Source organism: Elaeis guineensis, chromosome 5 (assembly GCF_000442705.2).
Source record: "Elaeis guineensis isolate ETL-2024a chromosome 5, EG11, whole genome shotgun sequence".
Lineage (NCBI taxonomy): Eukaryota > Viridiplantae > Streptophyta > Magnoliopsida > Arecales > Arecaceae > Elaeis > Elaeis guineensis.
This window is the reverse complement of record NC_025997.2, coordinates 33941183-33955945: the sequence shown is the minus strand read 5'-3', so window position 1 is coordinate 33955945 and position 14763 is coordinate 33941183. Positions and strand designations below refer to the sequence as shown.

The window sequence follows — 14763 nt, the reverse complement described above, 5'->3', positions numbered from 1 at the left end:
AGAGGCGAGAGAAATATCTAAGAAGCGAAAGAAGGTGGCAACAAAGGCAGAAAGCGGAAGCCGGAGTCCGGCACGGAATGCCTCCTGGTACAAACAAAAGCGACCGGGAGGGGGAGCGCTGGCCCGGTCAGAGGGGCCAGAAAGCTCCAGATCGTACTCCGAAGGAACCCCATACCGAGCCCTTATCAGGGGGAGTTCGTCCGGAGTCGACGAGCATGGAATGGCGCCCGGTGCGAAAATCGGGCGAGGCCCTGCCCCGGACGCGGGTTCGTCCGCAGAGACAGGGGCCTGAGGGTTCGAAGTAGAAGAACTCCCAGAACTGACGGGGGCAGAAGAGTCGGAAGATATTTTTCGGGGGGAGAACCTAAAGGATCCTAGAAAGGCAAACCGAGAAGGGAATGAGACGCCGAAGGTCAACTTAGAAGAAGACACAAAAGAAATGAAAAGAGGAGAAGCCCCTAGGCGGTAAGAAGAAGAAGGTCGGCACTAACCTATCTTGCTCTGGGGACCTGGGGAGCGAGAAGCGGGAGGCGCCTACGGCTCGAGAGGGCGTTCGCTAGAGCAGGCTCTCGGGGAGAAGACAGACGCCAGCAAGAAATCAGAAATGGAGTAGGACGCCTGAAGGGGGGAGGATGGGTTTAAATAGACCCTGGGATCCGGCGCCATAATGATCGCGAATCCCCCCAGGCCAGTCCGCATCCGACGCGTGTCCCACTCCCCGTGGCAGACGGCTAGAGGCGGCTGGCGGTTAGCAGGGTCATAATTGCGCCGTACCTAGGCCAGCGTACCTGCAGGGTTTTCGAAGCGTCCCCTCGTGCCGCTCCAAATCGAAAAGACTCCGGCACGCGCTCATTTAATGCCAAAATATCTGGGAGCGGCAGGGCGCAGGATTCGAAGGGACGGTTTCGGCTGTACCTCTGTGTACTTCCTTTGTTTGAAATTCAAACTCGGATGTAGGGGGACTGGTGTTGGGTATAAAATACCCACAGTCGAAACCCTTAACGGAATTGATCGCAGCACAGCTCCGCCCGGACTCCTACGGGAGCCGGGCTCCACCACCGATATCAGAACAGCTCCGCCCGGACTCCTACGGGAGCCGGGCTCCGCTCTCAGTATCAACTGCTAGTAAGCTCCATCCGGACTCCTACCAGAGCCGGACTTCACCCTTAACTTTGATTGCAGCACAGCTCCGCCCGGACTCCTACGGGAGCCGGGCTCCACCAACGACAGCAAGTGCAGCTCCGCTCGGACTCCTACGGGAGCTGGGCTCCACCGACGACAGCAAGTGCAGCTCCGCCCGGACTCCTACGGGAGCCGGGCTCCACCGCCGACATCAGAACAGCTCCGCCCGGACTCCTACGGGAGCCGGGCTCCGCTCTCAGTATCAACTGCTGGTAAGCTCCATCCAGACTCCTACCAGAGCCGGACTTCACCCTTAACTTTGATTGCAGCGCAGCTCCACCCGGACTCCTACGGGAGCCAGGCTCCACCAACGACAGCAAGTGCAGCTCCGCCCGGACTCCTACGGGAGCCGGGCTCCACCGACGACAGCAAGTGCAGCTCCGCCCGGACTCCTACGGGAGTCGGGCTCCGCTCTCAGTATCAACTGCTGGTAAGCTCCATCCGGACTCCTACCAGAGCCGGACTTCACCCTTAACTTTGATTGCAGCGCAGCTCCGCCCGAACTCCTACGGGAGCCGGGCTCCACCAACGATAGCAAGTGCAGCTCCGCCCGGACTCCTACGGGAGTCGGGCTCCACCTACGACAGCAAGTGCAGCTCCGGGAGCCGGGCTCCGCCGCCAACATCAGAACAGCTCTGCCCGGACTCCTACGGGAGCCGGGCTCCGCTCTCGGTACCAACTGCTGGAGGACTTCGCCCGTGCTCTTAAGGGAGCCGAGCCTCATCTCTGACGCCAACGACTACAGCCGCAAGCAGACTCCGCCCGGACTCCTACGAGAGCTGGGCTCCACCCACAACTTCAGCTCCGAGAGGGTTCCGCCCGGACTCCCCCGGGAGTCGGGCTCCGCTCACGACCCCTACCGCCAGGAGGACCTCACCCGGACCTCAACAGAAACCGGGCTCCGACCGTTGCCGAGCTTCAATCGACAGATCCACGCCCCCTGACAGGCCCTCAAAACGGCCACGACCCTGCTCCACTTCCTGTGGCGGACTCCGCGTAGTGCTATCATTCCCTGACAAGCCGCAGTAACCATAGCCACCCTGCTCCACTTCCTGTGGCGGACTCCGCACAGCTCCACTATCCCCTGACAGGCCACAGTGACGGCCACGAACCTGCTCCACCTCCTGCGACGGATACCGTGCGATTCTTCTATCCGCTGACAATGGACGCTGCTCCACCCCTCATAACAGATTCCACGTGGTGGGCCGAGGTGATGGCCACGTGTCTGCTCCACTATCTTTCGCAATCAATTCCCCTGACCATGGGCGGCCCACTACCAGGCGGTTACAAACGTCGCCATCAATCCGTTGCCTCCCCCGCCTATAAAAGGGGGATCCAGATACGTTATTCTTTAAGCTCATTTTCCTTATCTCAAAACTCTGCCAAATTCTCCGTTCGAGCACTCCATTCTTGTTGAGACAGAGAACTGACTTGAGCGTCGGAGGGTCTTGCCGGAGCAACCCCACCTCCGGTTTAGACTTCCCTTGCAGGTCCCGACGGCGACCGCGGCTTCCCCGACTCCAGCTTCTCCGGCGCAAGCGGATTTTTGCACCAACACTAAACTTGACATGGAGACAAACTTGAGTTATTACCTTTTAAATGGATACATCCATCGATATTGAACTGGGCCACCTATTCTAGCTTCAGATAACAAATTAATTGGTAGGTGCTCCATAGAGTTAAAGAATCCTGGTGGAAAAATTTGCTCTAATTTGCACAAGATGATAGGAATGTTTTATTCCATTTATAATAAATGATCCTCCCATAACACCTTTGTGCACAAGTCTCTAAAGAATTGACTCAATTCAGTTATAGGTTTCCATATTGTGTCTAGGAGTGCATCAAAGGCAATTGGAAGAAGACATTCAATAAAAGCATGGCAGTCATGACTTTTAATCCCAAATAGCTTCGCATCTTTCTTATCAATACATCTAGCTAAATTGGAAGTATAGCCATCCGGCATCTTCATCTCCTCCACCCAATTACACACATCCTTCTTTTGGTCCATGGTCAAAGCGAATTTAGCTTTAGGTTTTTTTCATTTGGTAGAGGTTCCAACTGCAAATCCTTTCACTGACAATACTCTGGCAAGTCCATTCTATCTTCCTTTTTATCCTTAGTTTTCTCTTTATTGTCCATGACAATATGAAACATATTGTCAAACATAATTTTTTCAATGTGCTTGACATCAAGATTATATTGTATTAGATTGATTCTCCAATATGGCAAATCCCAAAATATGCTTCTTTTTATCCAATTATGAGATACCCCATATCCTGAAAAATGTGCTTGCTGCCTTATTTCAGTTATCTTAGGAATGTCACAAACTCTTTCCCATATTTGGTCCTCTATTAACCTAGGAGGAGGGCTGGATTTCTCTTGTCTATTTTTGTAGAAAGCATCTTTGTTTCTTCTAAAACCATGATCAAAATCTAAGAATTGACGGTGGCAATCAAACCAAGAATTTTTCTTACCATTTTTCAATGTGAAAGCTTTAGATCGTTTCATATATATTGGGCATGCTAATTTTCCAACCATACTTCACCTCGATAATATGCCATATGCTAGAAAATCATTAATTATCCACATCAATGCTACTCTCATAACAAAATTCTATTTTTTTGAGACATCATATGTTGTTACACCACCATTCCATAATTGCTGCAACTCATCTATTAATGGCTATAAGTACACATCAATTCTACTTTTTGGATTATCTAGACCTGGAATGATCAAGATTAAGAACATGTAAGGGGGAGTCATACACAACTCAGGAGGGAGATTATAGGGAGTAATAATTACTAGCCAGCAAGAGTGTGGTTTGGTTGATGGCTATAACATGTAAATCCATCAGCACATTAGCCAAGTCTAACATTTCGATGTTCTGTAGCAAAGTCGGGATGTGTCCGGTCAAAATGCTTCCATGCTTCTCCATTTGAAGGGTGGCATAATGCACCATCTTCCCTATGATTTTCATGGTGCCACCTCATGTACCCTGCGGAGCTCTTAGAAGTATATAACCATTGCAGTCTAGGGATGAGGGGCAAATAATGAATTGTTTTACGGGGAACCTCTCTACACTTCCACGTGCATGCTTTTCATGTTTCATAGCAAGGTTCATGACAAAACTTACAATCCTTCAAGTTTTTGTCATCCTTGTAATATATCATACATCCCTTAATGTAGCAATCAATCTTTTGGCTAGTTAGACCAAGTTCGGATACTAGTTTCTTTGCCCTATAATAATTAATATAAATTTTATTTTCAAGATGACTTGTCTCCTTCATAAATTGTGCCATTGCATCAAAGCAGCCATGGGCCATATTGTAGTCACATTTAAGACTCAACATTCTAAGGACAACGGACAATTTAGAATGGTTTTCATAACCTACCCATAATGGTTGTTGAGCTAAATTCAACAACTCATAAAATCTTGTAGCATTTATATTTGGAGGCTCCTCTACATTTTGTTCAAACTGCTGCCCAAATTCTACACCAACAACATCACACACCACCCCTTGATATCTATTCACATGTTCATAGGTACTACATAGAATATTGCTGAGACCACTTGAATCTATCTCAAAACTCTTCGTTGGAAACCCACTTGATTCACCTAAATGCATGTCAAAATCATACTCTTGATGACTACTTATAGCAGCTAAATGCATATCATCATCCAAATGAACCTGAGGTGCTTCCTCTCCATGTGATGTCCAATACCAATACCTCGATATAAACCCTTTTTGAAGAATGTGAACATTCACCAAATATGGGGCTAAGTGCTTCTCATTTTTTCATAACTTACAAGGACACACAATAACTCCCTGAATTATATATTTTGATTGTTAACAAGTTAATGAACTCTTCCAAGCCATTTAAAAATTCATCTGTATACTTCCTTCGGCCTAGAAAAAGTCGATTATATATCCATGTCCGATGTCCAGGGATTTTCATTTTTGTACAACAAACAAATCAATCCTTTTGCAAGTTCCAAGCAATAAAAAGAAAAATCACCTATTACAAGTTTGCCAACCTCTAGATGACTTAATTTGGGTCTACACTCCCAAAAAAAATTAAAGATATGAACAAAATCATAAAAGTAATTTAAATCTAAACTGCTGCAGCCTCTCAACTTGGTCCTAGTAAAGAATTTCAGCAAATTCTATACTACAAAAACTCTCGTGTAGACCATTACTAGCTAATGCCTCAAAAAATATATCTTTATAATTCACAAAGCAGTAACAACAATAATAATAGTAGGAATAGAGACCTTAGGCCTATGGCAACCGCCTATTTCTGCAGCGGGGATATTGCAGGAAACCAAATTGTACCATCTAATTAAGTACTATAATTCACTAGAAGCAAAGTTTTATTCTGATAATATACTAGATTCTGTAAAACTTCTACAGAATATCAATGCTAAGAATGTTATATTAGAAGCAGAAAGTTTCTTACCTAAATCTTACTTCTCTAGTAAACTATCAAGATTGTAAGAAAACCTACAAAAATAATAAAAAGCATTCAGGATCAATGTCTTAGGCATTCAAGGGAATATGACAATGAAATCAAGATCAATGAGTAACAAACCTAGAAAAAATTAGAATGACAATGAAACAAAAAGAGAAAACCTATAGAGTCAAAAATCAAAGCCAATGTTTGAACAATGCCTCTACAGAGGCGGCCCCATCATGTCCAGAGTGGAGGTCGTAGAGATGGTGGAAGCCGTCAACCAAGATAAGGAGGGCGATTTAAGAAAGCCAAGGACTGAGAGACGGCCTCGATGTGAGAGAAAGAGAGAGGCAGGACATGGAGATGGCATCGATGCTAGAGAAAGAGAGAGGTTGTGGTTCAGAGGTAAGAGCGAAAGAGAGAGATATCTCATGCATGTGTGGGTGAGGGAGGGAAAGAGATATATCATGCGGAATTTGAAAATTCCCCCCCCCACCCAAATTTTAAAAGTTAATACACACAAACTTATTTTAAAAAAAATTAATCATAATTTTTTTTTGCCATTCTATTTTTAATTATCTTTTTTTGAAAAGCCCAAACAAAATACGGTTCATATTATTAAATAAATCAACACTCTAATTAAGTACACAAAATTAATATATATATGAGTTTTGATTATTGTGTTATATATAAGATCGATCATTTGGTAAAATAGACAGTGCCGAACTAATTACTAATTAAAGTCGACATCGATCATATATAACCAACAACTAAAAATTCAAATTAGGATCTAGCTATCATGCATGTAAAAGATAGTGATGGAATAATTTATCCATTATCAATTAAATATAACTAATTTGATCAATGTCATATATTCGTGCATATATTTACTAATATTTTTTATGAGATTGTCTTGTAGAAAGAAAGTTTCATGGAAAAATTTTACTAATATATTTATTTATATTTTCAATGCTACTAATGAAAATCTTTGCCAAGAGTTTGCTTAATATAGGATGAATTTGAAATGAGCATGATGGAAGAGCTCAATTTCTTTCTCAGACTTCGATTCAAGCAAACAAATTAAGGAAGATATTGAAAGATACTCAAGAAATTTGGAATGGAGAATGCAAAGGATATTGGAACACCCATGAGCCCATCTTATAAACTTAAAAACCACTAATGAAAATCTTTGTCAAGAGTTTGTTGAGCTAATGCAGGATGAAATCAAAATGAGCATGATGAGAGAGCTCAATTTTTTCTTCAAGCTTCAAGTCAAGTAAACAAATCAAGGAAGACATTGAAAGATACTCAAGAAGTTTGGGATGGAGAATGCAAAAGACATTGGAACAGCCATGAGCCCATCTTGCAAACTTGAAAATTACTAATAAAAATCTTACCAAGAGTTTGCTGAGTTAATACAAGGTGAATTCAAAATGAGCATGATGGGAGAGCTCAATTTTTTTCTCAGGCTTCAAGTCAAGCAAACAAATTAAGAAAGACATTGGAGAATGCAAAGGACATTGAAACACCCATGAGGTGGATCTTGCAAACTTGAAAAGGATGAAAATGATAAAAGTGTAAATAAAAGCTCTATCGAGGTATGATCGGATCTCTACTTTACCTTATTGGTAGTAGGCTTGACATTCTATTTAGTGTATGCATTTGTGCTAGATTCTAATCAAATTCAAAAGAATCTCATTTGCTTGCTGCAAAGAGAATTTTTAGATATTTAATGGGCACTCAAAATCTAAAATCTAGGATTGTGGTACTCTAAACACTCTTGGCTTAACTTAATTGGATATTCTTATGCTGAATATGGAGGATGTAGAATTGGTAGAAAAACTTGCTAATTCTGAATTTAATCTCATATACGGTTTAGCAAGAAGTAAAATTCAGTTGCACTTTTCACGGTTGAGGCCGAGTATGTTGTAGCTAGGGTTACTGTGCTCAAATCCTCTAGATTAAATAACAACTTGAGGACTTTAGAATTAAACAAAATAAAATTCCAATGAAACATGATAATACAAATACAATTAATCTGACAAAATTCTCCTAGACAAAATAGATAAGACATCATAATTTCATAAAGGACCATGGAGAAATTCTTTGTGCACCTACCGTGGTGCAGAAAATTTGACGTGGAGCGAACCGACTGCATTGATTCATCCATGTGGAGGGGTCCCACCGTCTGTTCGTGCCATCTCCAATCCCTCATGTCCGTAGCTTGAAGCCACTTTTAATGCGATAAGATGTACCGACACACAGTGGAGAAGAATTTACCACATATCAAATCAATATTTTAAAATTATCATTTGACGAGAATGCCCTTTTCCTTCAAAAATCAAAGCTTTTTCTCCTCCTACTTGGCCATTATGAGGAGAAATTATTGCATGCAGTAGGTGCATGTGCACCAGGACGAATCCGAGAGCATATGCACATTGGAGAGTGCGCAATCAGGAATCAATGAAATACAAGGGGGCACGTGGCATGTTATCCATTGTGGGATTTGCGTAGTGCACTTGCACCTGATGCATGCAATAATTTCTCCATTATGAGAGCTTCATTTCTCTCTCCTTCATCCTCCTTCTGCTTCAGTTTTGGGGCCTCCAAGGTTTCTCTTGCAATGAGAAGTCATGATGATCCCATAGAAAGTCGTAAAGGGGTAACAAGATGTCATAGTTGCTATCCGGAGGCCATATATGCTAGAAAAAAGCAATATGGGAGCCTTCATCTACAAACTATGACTTCTTGATGAACTTCCAAGGAATGTTGAAAAGGTAAGGGCACACAGGGGTGGAATCTACTCGTAAAGAGGTCTATTACCTCTCTATGGGGAAGTGGAGGGTAAGCAATCTCTTTCTTCCATTGCTCTCAAAAACATTTCAACTCCAGCAGCCCTATTGAGGTTATAGTGACTATTATGATGTCCTATTATGTATTTATGATATCTTGTGCTCTGTTTGATTCATCATTATAGCGGAAGGAATAAGGGGAGCGTAGGAAGTTATAACCCCATAATAAGATATCATAACTGCTATCAAGAAGTCATATAGGAGAGAAACAAGTCTGTGAAAAATCTTTATCTACATCCTATGTAATCCGATTAAAATTTTTGACCTTCTCTTCCTTCTTTTGATGCCATCTTTAATTTTTATGACATCTTGTTATTCGTTTGACTCAACAGAAGCCTTCATCTGCATCGTAAGTCATGCCCATAGACATTTTGGACCTCATCTTGAATTGTTTTATCATTTTTCTTTTTTTTTTTTTTTTTGATATCGTGAATGTTATTTAAGTTTTCATTACAATCCAAAGTAATAATGAGCAAACAAGATGTCATAAATAGAATACAGAATATCATAAGATCTATCAAAAAGTCATATAGGCTGGCAAGAAGTATTACGGGAGTCTTCCTTTGCATGCTATGATATATTGATCAGTATTTATGACATTCTTCTGCTTTGTTATGTCATCCTATTATGCTTTTATGGTATCGTGAAATTTGTTTGCCTATTTTTTCCAATTGTTAGACTTGACAATGGAGGGGCCCTTGGCCATACAAAGAATAAACCATTACAAATATCAAAGAATTCTTAAAACAAACATTTCATTACATAATAATTTATTACATATATAGTAAAAAAAGTACAGGATAGCAGAGGCACGAAGAACTACTCTTCATCCGATGAAAACTCTCCGACCTCTTCATCACTATTTTTTGGGACCAGGTGCGTTAGGTCCAATTTTGGGACCATCCTTCATAGGAGTGCCTTGTAGTCATTGAAGCTGTAGATGAAACCGACCAAGGATACCTCCATGATTTCTTTCTGAAAATCGATCGAGGCCTTATACTCCTCAATGCAGGAGGATTTGATGTCATCGAAAATGTGGATTGGCATCTTGCTAGGAGAAGGCTGAGCCCGACCAGAAGGGAGGAGAGCCCAGAAGGGTGGCAACCCAACAGATGGCAGCTCAAACAGCTATAAAAAGAGGATAGGAACAGGAGGCTAGGGAGTCATTTATCTTTTGGAGGATGACTCGCTGCTCTCGAAGCACATTCTCTTCCTCACTGCCTCCTTGATTGCACCAAGGAAGGACTTCACTGATGGCTCTATTCCTCAACATAGGTAAGATAATTTATTTTCTAATGTTCTTCATGAAAAAGTCTAGATTGATGAATAGTCTATTTATAGAGAACACAAATGGCATAGATCCGATCAACGAATTACTAGATTTTGCCACATGTAAAAAAATTTATTAGGAGCCACGCCCCTTGCTTGCAACCCCTCGTCAATCCCTTTCCAGATTTAATTGTGTCTGGAGAATCTACGAGGGATGCTTCATCACTTCAGCATTCATCCATAATTGACTCTTCGAATCTCTTCTTGCGAAGTCATAATTTTGTGATCCCTTAAGCTTTGTTCCTTCATAATTCTTATGTGTTTTATGTGACATCATGTACAGTCTAATGACTTCCAATTTAATTTTTATGACATCCTGTATGTTTGTATGATTTTCATTTACCTTATTATAATGTCCTATGGTCTTGTTATGACAAATAATCCTTATAAAGATATCGTGTAGACTATTATAACGCTATGTTGTTTTTCTAATCTAGTATTATATGACATCCTATTGTATAATACCACTTTCAAATTTACATTTATGACTCCCTATTGCATGATATGACTTCCTATTATATTATATTGCATGATATGATATCCTGCTCTGTCATATCACGTCCTAATTTTTGATTGATGGTACGATCGCTATGGTGGCAGTTGGCATGGTGAAACTGTCATCAGATTATTTTAATTATGTTCTGGATATCCTTTTTACCCTTTCTTTCACTATTTTCAAATTGACGAAAATATCATTTTTGCCGCCATCCTTGAAAGAATGAAATATCCAATAAGACACCAAAAGCTTTTCATCTTCCTTCGGCTTCTCTCCATCCTGCATGGGGGTTTTCTTTCCACTATAGTGATCCTCTTTTCCCCTCTCGATGGTTGGTGGCATTTTTTGATGAGGGTTTTTAACTTCTAAAAGTTGTGTATGCATCCTATTGCTCGGTTTCATATATCCCCTTTCTCCTCATTCTTGAAAGAGGTCTAGTCGATGCAGGAGATCCTACCAATTACTAATGGCCCCTAAAACATTTGAATTTAAAAGGTGGGGAGGAGAAGACAAGGATGAAGGACATATTATCGAAGGGAACACCGCTATTGTAGTGTACAGTGGAGATGATGCTCCTAGTTCCACCTCCGAAAGAGGAGAAATGATAGAAAAAGAAGAAGGTAATGATATGCTATTTCTTTTTATGACATGATATTGATTTGTATGACTTCCTGTTATTCTCTACATCATTCTGTAGTCTATTATGACGTCTTGTTATTTTTTATGATAGCCTCTTGATTTTTATGGTGTCCTGATATGGTGTATGACATCCTATTCCTTATTATGACATGATGTTGATTTGTATGACTTCTTGTTATTCTCGAAATCATTCTGCAATCTATTATGACATGATGTTGATTTGTATGACTTTCTCTTACTTTTTATGATGTCCTAATATTATGTATGACATCTTACTCCTTTTTATGACATCCTACCGATTACTATGACTTCTTCATGTTAATAATGCACATGTGTATTGCAGGGGAGCAACTAAGCAATCTGAGGAAGGCCTAGGTTAAGAAAGGCAAGGCCCCTCAAATCTTTAAGAACTTATGCAAGCCAGCTATCTATGTACAGAATGTCCACAAGATACAGTTTTCTGATTCACACATAGATATTATCCTTAGGACCCCATTTGGTGCCTTCATTGATATGGATTATATTGTAATCAATGGGGCACTTATATTTGATATTATAAAGTGTTATTCAGGAGGTGAAGAATTTATGATTGGTGGAAAGAAAATTAGATTCAGTGTAGAGGAAGTGGCACTTATTTTGGATCTTCCATGTCACAGATATAAGATGTTAGCGAGGAGGAATAAGGGGAGGCTTTTTGAGAGATTTGAGTCTAAATTGGATCCACAGCATAAGGGGCTAGAGAATTTAATTTGTAAGCTAAAGTCATCGATGAGGAAGGAAGACATTGAGGACACTGTCAAGCTTTGGATAGCCTATATGCTCATCATGTTTTTGGCTCCCAAGTCAAACCAGATGTGTCCACAATTTTTGGTCCCCTTCTTGGATGACTTCTCATAAGTTGGAGCTTTTGCATGGGCTGTTGCCATCAAAAACTTGACTTTGGAGGTGCTCCTAGAGATTGTGAGTGCTTGACATCTGAGAGACCACTTAAAGTAAAGAGACTAGATAAGGGCAGAAGGCATCCCCCACTCTTTGGCTATTCGACAGCCCTCATGGTGAAGATATCATCAAATTAAATTTCAGATCTATGTAATATTTTTTTGATTTCTCTGCATTCTGATATGTAAAAATTATGAAAGTACATATATGATTCCTAGAGCACACCAACATCAGTGCCCCAGTTGATCTTATAAAATTTTCTAGATTGTTGAGGTGGCATGACTGCCGCAAGAGGACACACGGCAAGAAATTTGACATCCTGCAGCCCCATGAGGTAAACTAACATTCATGAAGCTATGGGAAGTAATATGAATTAATTAGGATATAATATTTTGGTACTGTCACCTTGGATGTAACATAATGTCAATTGATTCTTATATCATCACCTAGGATGTCATAATTGTTCGACAGAATGTAACATAATTCAACGGGATGTTATATATGTTACTAATTTTGATTTCTTTTTCCTCCTATGTTACCAAGTTGACAATGCTATACGACCCACCCCATAGGACTGATGGCTTCTTAGTTCTTGTGTTCCAAGGCTAGACGTGCCAAAGAGAGTGAGGGGTGGCTTCTTACTTCGTGTGTACCAAGGGTGGAGATGCCTAAGAGGAAGCACGATGAGGGGTGGCTTCTTACTCTTTACATGCCAAGTGTGGAGGTGCTTAAGAGGAAGCACTGTACAATGTGTGCATAGCTACAAACAGAAAATGAAAAACTTAGAAAAAAGATCAAAAAATTGAAGAAAAAGCTTAAAGGGTTACGTGTCAAGGGGGGTAAGAGAAAAAATTATGTAGAAGCTGTGGAGGAAATGGAGGAGCTGAAGGATGGAGAAGAGGTGAAGCAAAGGGAAAAGAGTGTAAAAGATAAGACGAAGAAAAAGGAGGTGGAGGAAAAGAAGGGGCAGGGAAAGGAGGAGGCGAAGGGAGAGGAGGTGAAGGAAAAGAAGGTGAAGGAAAAGCAAGATGAGAGAAACGATCGGATGAAAGAAAAAGATGTGGAGGAAAAGGTAGTGCAGGAAAAGGAGGAGGTGAAGGATGGGGAAGAGGTGAGGCAGAGGGAAGACGGTGTAAAAGATAAGGTAAAGGAAAAGGAGGTGGAGGAAAAGGAGGAGCAAAGAAAGGATGAGGTGAAGGATGGGGCGGTGAAGAAAAAGGAGGTGGAGGAAAAGGAAGAGTAGGGAAAGGAGGAAGTAAGGGAGAGGAGGAGGTGAAGGATGGAGAGGTGAAGGAAAAGGAATATGAGGGAAACGATTAGGCAAAAAAAAAAAGACGTGGAGGAAAAACAAGTGCGAGAAAAGGAGGAGGTGAAGGATGGGGAAGAGGATTCAAAACACAAGGTGAAGAAAAATGGGGTGGAGGAAAAGGAAAAGTTGAAATTTTTGGAGGATAATACAAAGGCAGTGACATATTCACTTGAGAGGAGGGTGAAACAAGAACATCGACAGTACAAGGCCTCATATTTGACTGCACAAATTTTCTCCATGCCCAGGCCAGAAAAAAGAGCAAGATTGTTCCACACTCAAGGAATAGAATAAAGTAGGTATTACATTCTATATTGGCTTATTATGACATCTTTATGCTACATTAAATTTTCTATATATATATACATATTTTTTACACCTAGCTTTTAATGCAGAGAGTCATCCCACATGTTCGGGATAATCAAGCAAAAAGCCTGTTGTCCGAAGAAGATGATGCTATCATCAATATTTTTTTAAATGAAAAAATTGATTCATAAGTGTTTGAAGACATCATGTATTCTTAAACTTTGTATCACAAGCTGTATGGTTGCATAACATCCAGTATTAGTCTAATAACATCCACTATGTGTATTACTAGCATACTGTATAGATTTCTTTCTAGTGTTTATTAAACTTGAGTATTTTCTATTACAGAGAGATTGTTTATATCAATCATCATGGTGGGAGGATCACGAGATCCCACATTCACAACCTTCTTTTTGACAACATGATTGTGGATGATGCAAGTCTTTCATTGCTGATCAACTTCATTTCTCATTAAATAAATTTTAATATGATTCTTGTTAGATTTTCAATCAAAAATTTTATCATATGACATATAGTAGTATGACATTATGTTTGTTTCTTCATGAACAAATTATTGATGCTGAGTAGGAGTTTTTGCTCCAAAAATGGAATGAACATCCAAATGTATACCACAAGTGCCTCATTTCTCCTGTCATGACGGTCGGGATGTGCATTAACTCAAAAATAGCACACCATGAACTTGCTGGCACAGCTGGTCAATTGATTTTTGATAATCTTAGCAATAGTGATAAGGACTTTTTGTTCTTTTTCACCATCATCAACTCGGACAATGCCCACTGGCATCTGGTGGCAGTTGACACGATGGGAAAATGCTTTCTCCATCTGAACTCCTTAAAGTGTAGCGCCAAGTACAAAGCCGATGCCAGAAAGTGGATAAAGATTGTTGGAGCTGTGTTTCATATTTTCTGTGACGAGATAGAAGTAGAAAAATGGAAGACGGAGGAAGATCATGACTGTCCTTCCCAGCGCATCGAATCACTTGACTATGGCCTATACTGTCTAAAGTACATGAATTTTCTTGCTCTCAAGGATAGGCCTGATAAATGAGACTTCACAGAAGATGACATCCTTCACTACCGATGGGAGCTTGGAGCGAGAATACTAAAGGAGGGCCTTGCACAGAAAGTTAGGACTATTATTGAGAATGTGTCATGTAATCCATAAAAACATTCCTACATTTTACATAAAATTTTATACTCTTGCATTTTATCAATTAATATGTTGAACATTGAAAGTAAATG

General features: G+C 40.9%; 1 pseudogene; it reads right to left on the bottom strand.

Annotated features, from left to right (window-relative positions):
- Nucleotides 1–2770: 2770 nt before the first annotated feature.
- LOC140857983 (uncharacterized) lies at nt 2771–4853 on the bottom strand (annotated as a pseudogene).
- Between the last annotated feature and the right edge of the window lie 9910 nt (nt 4854–14763).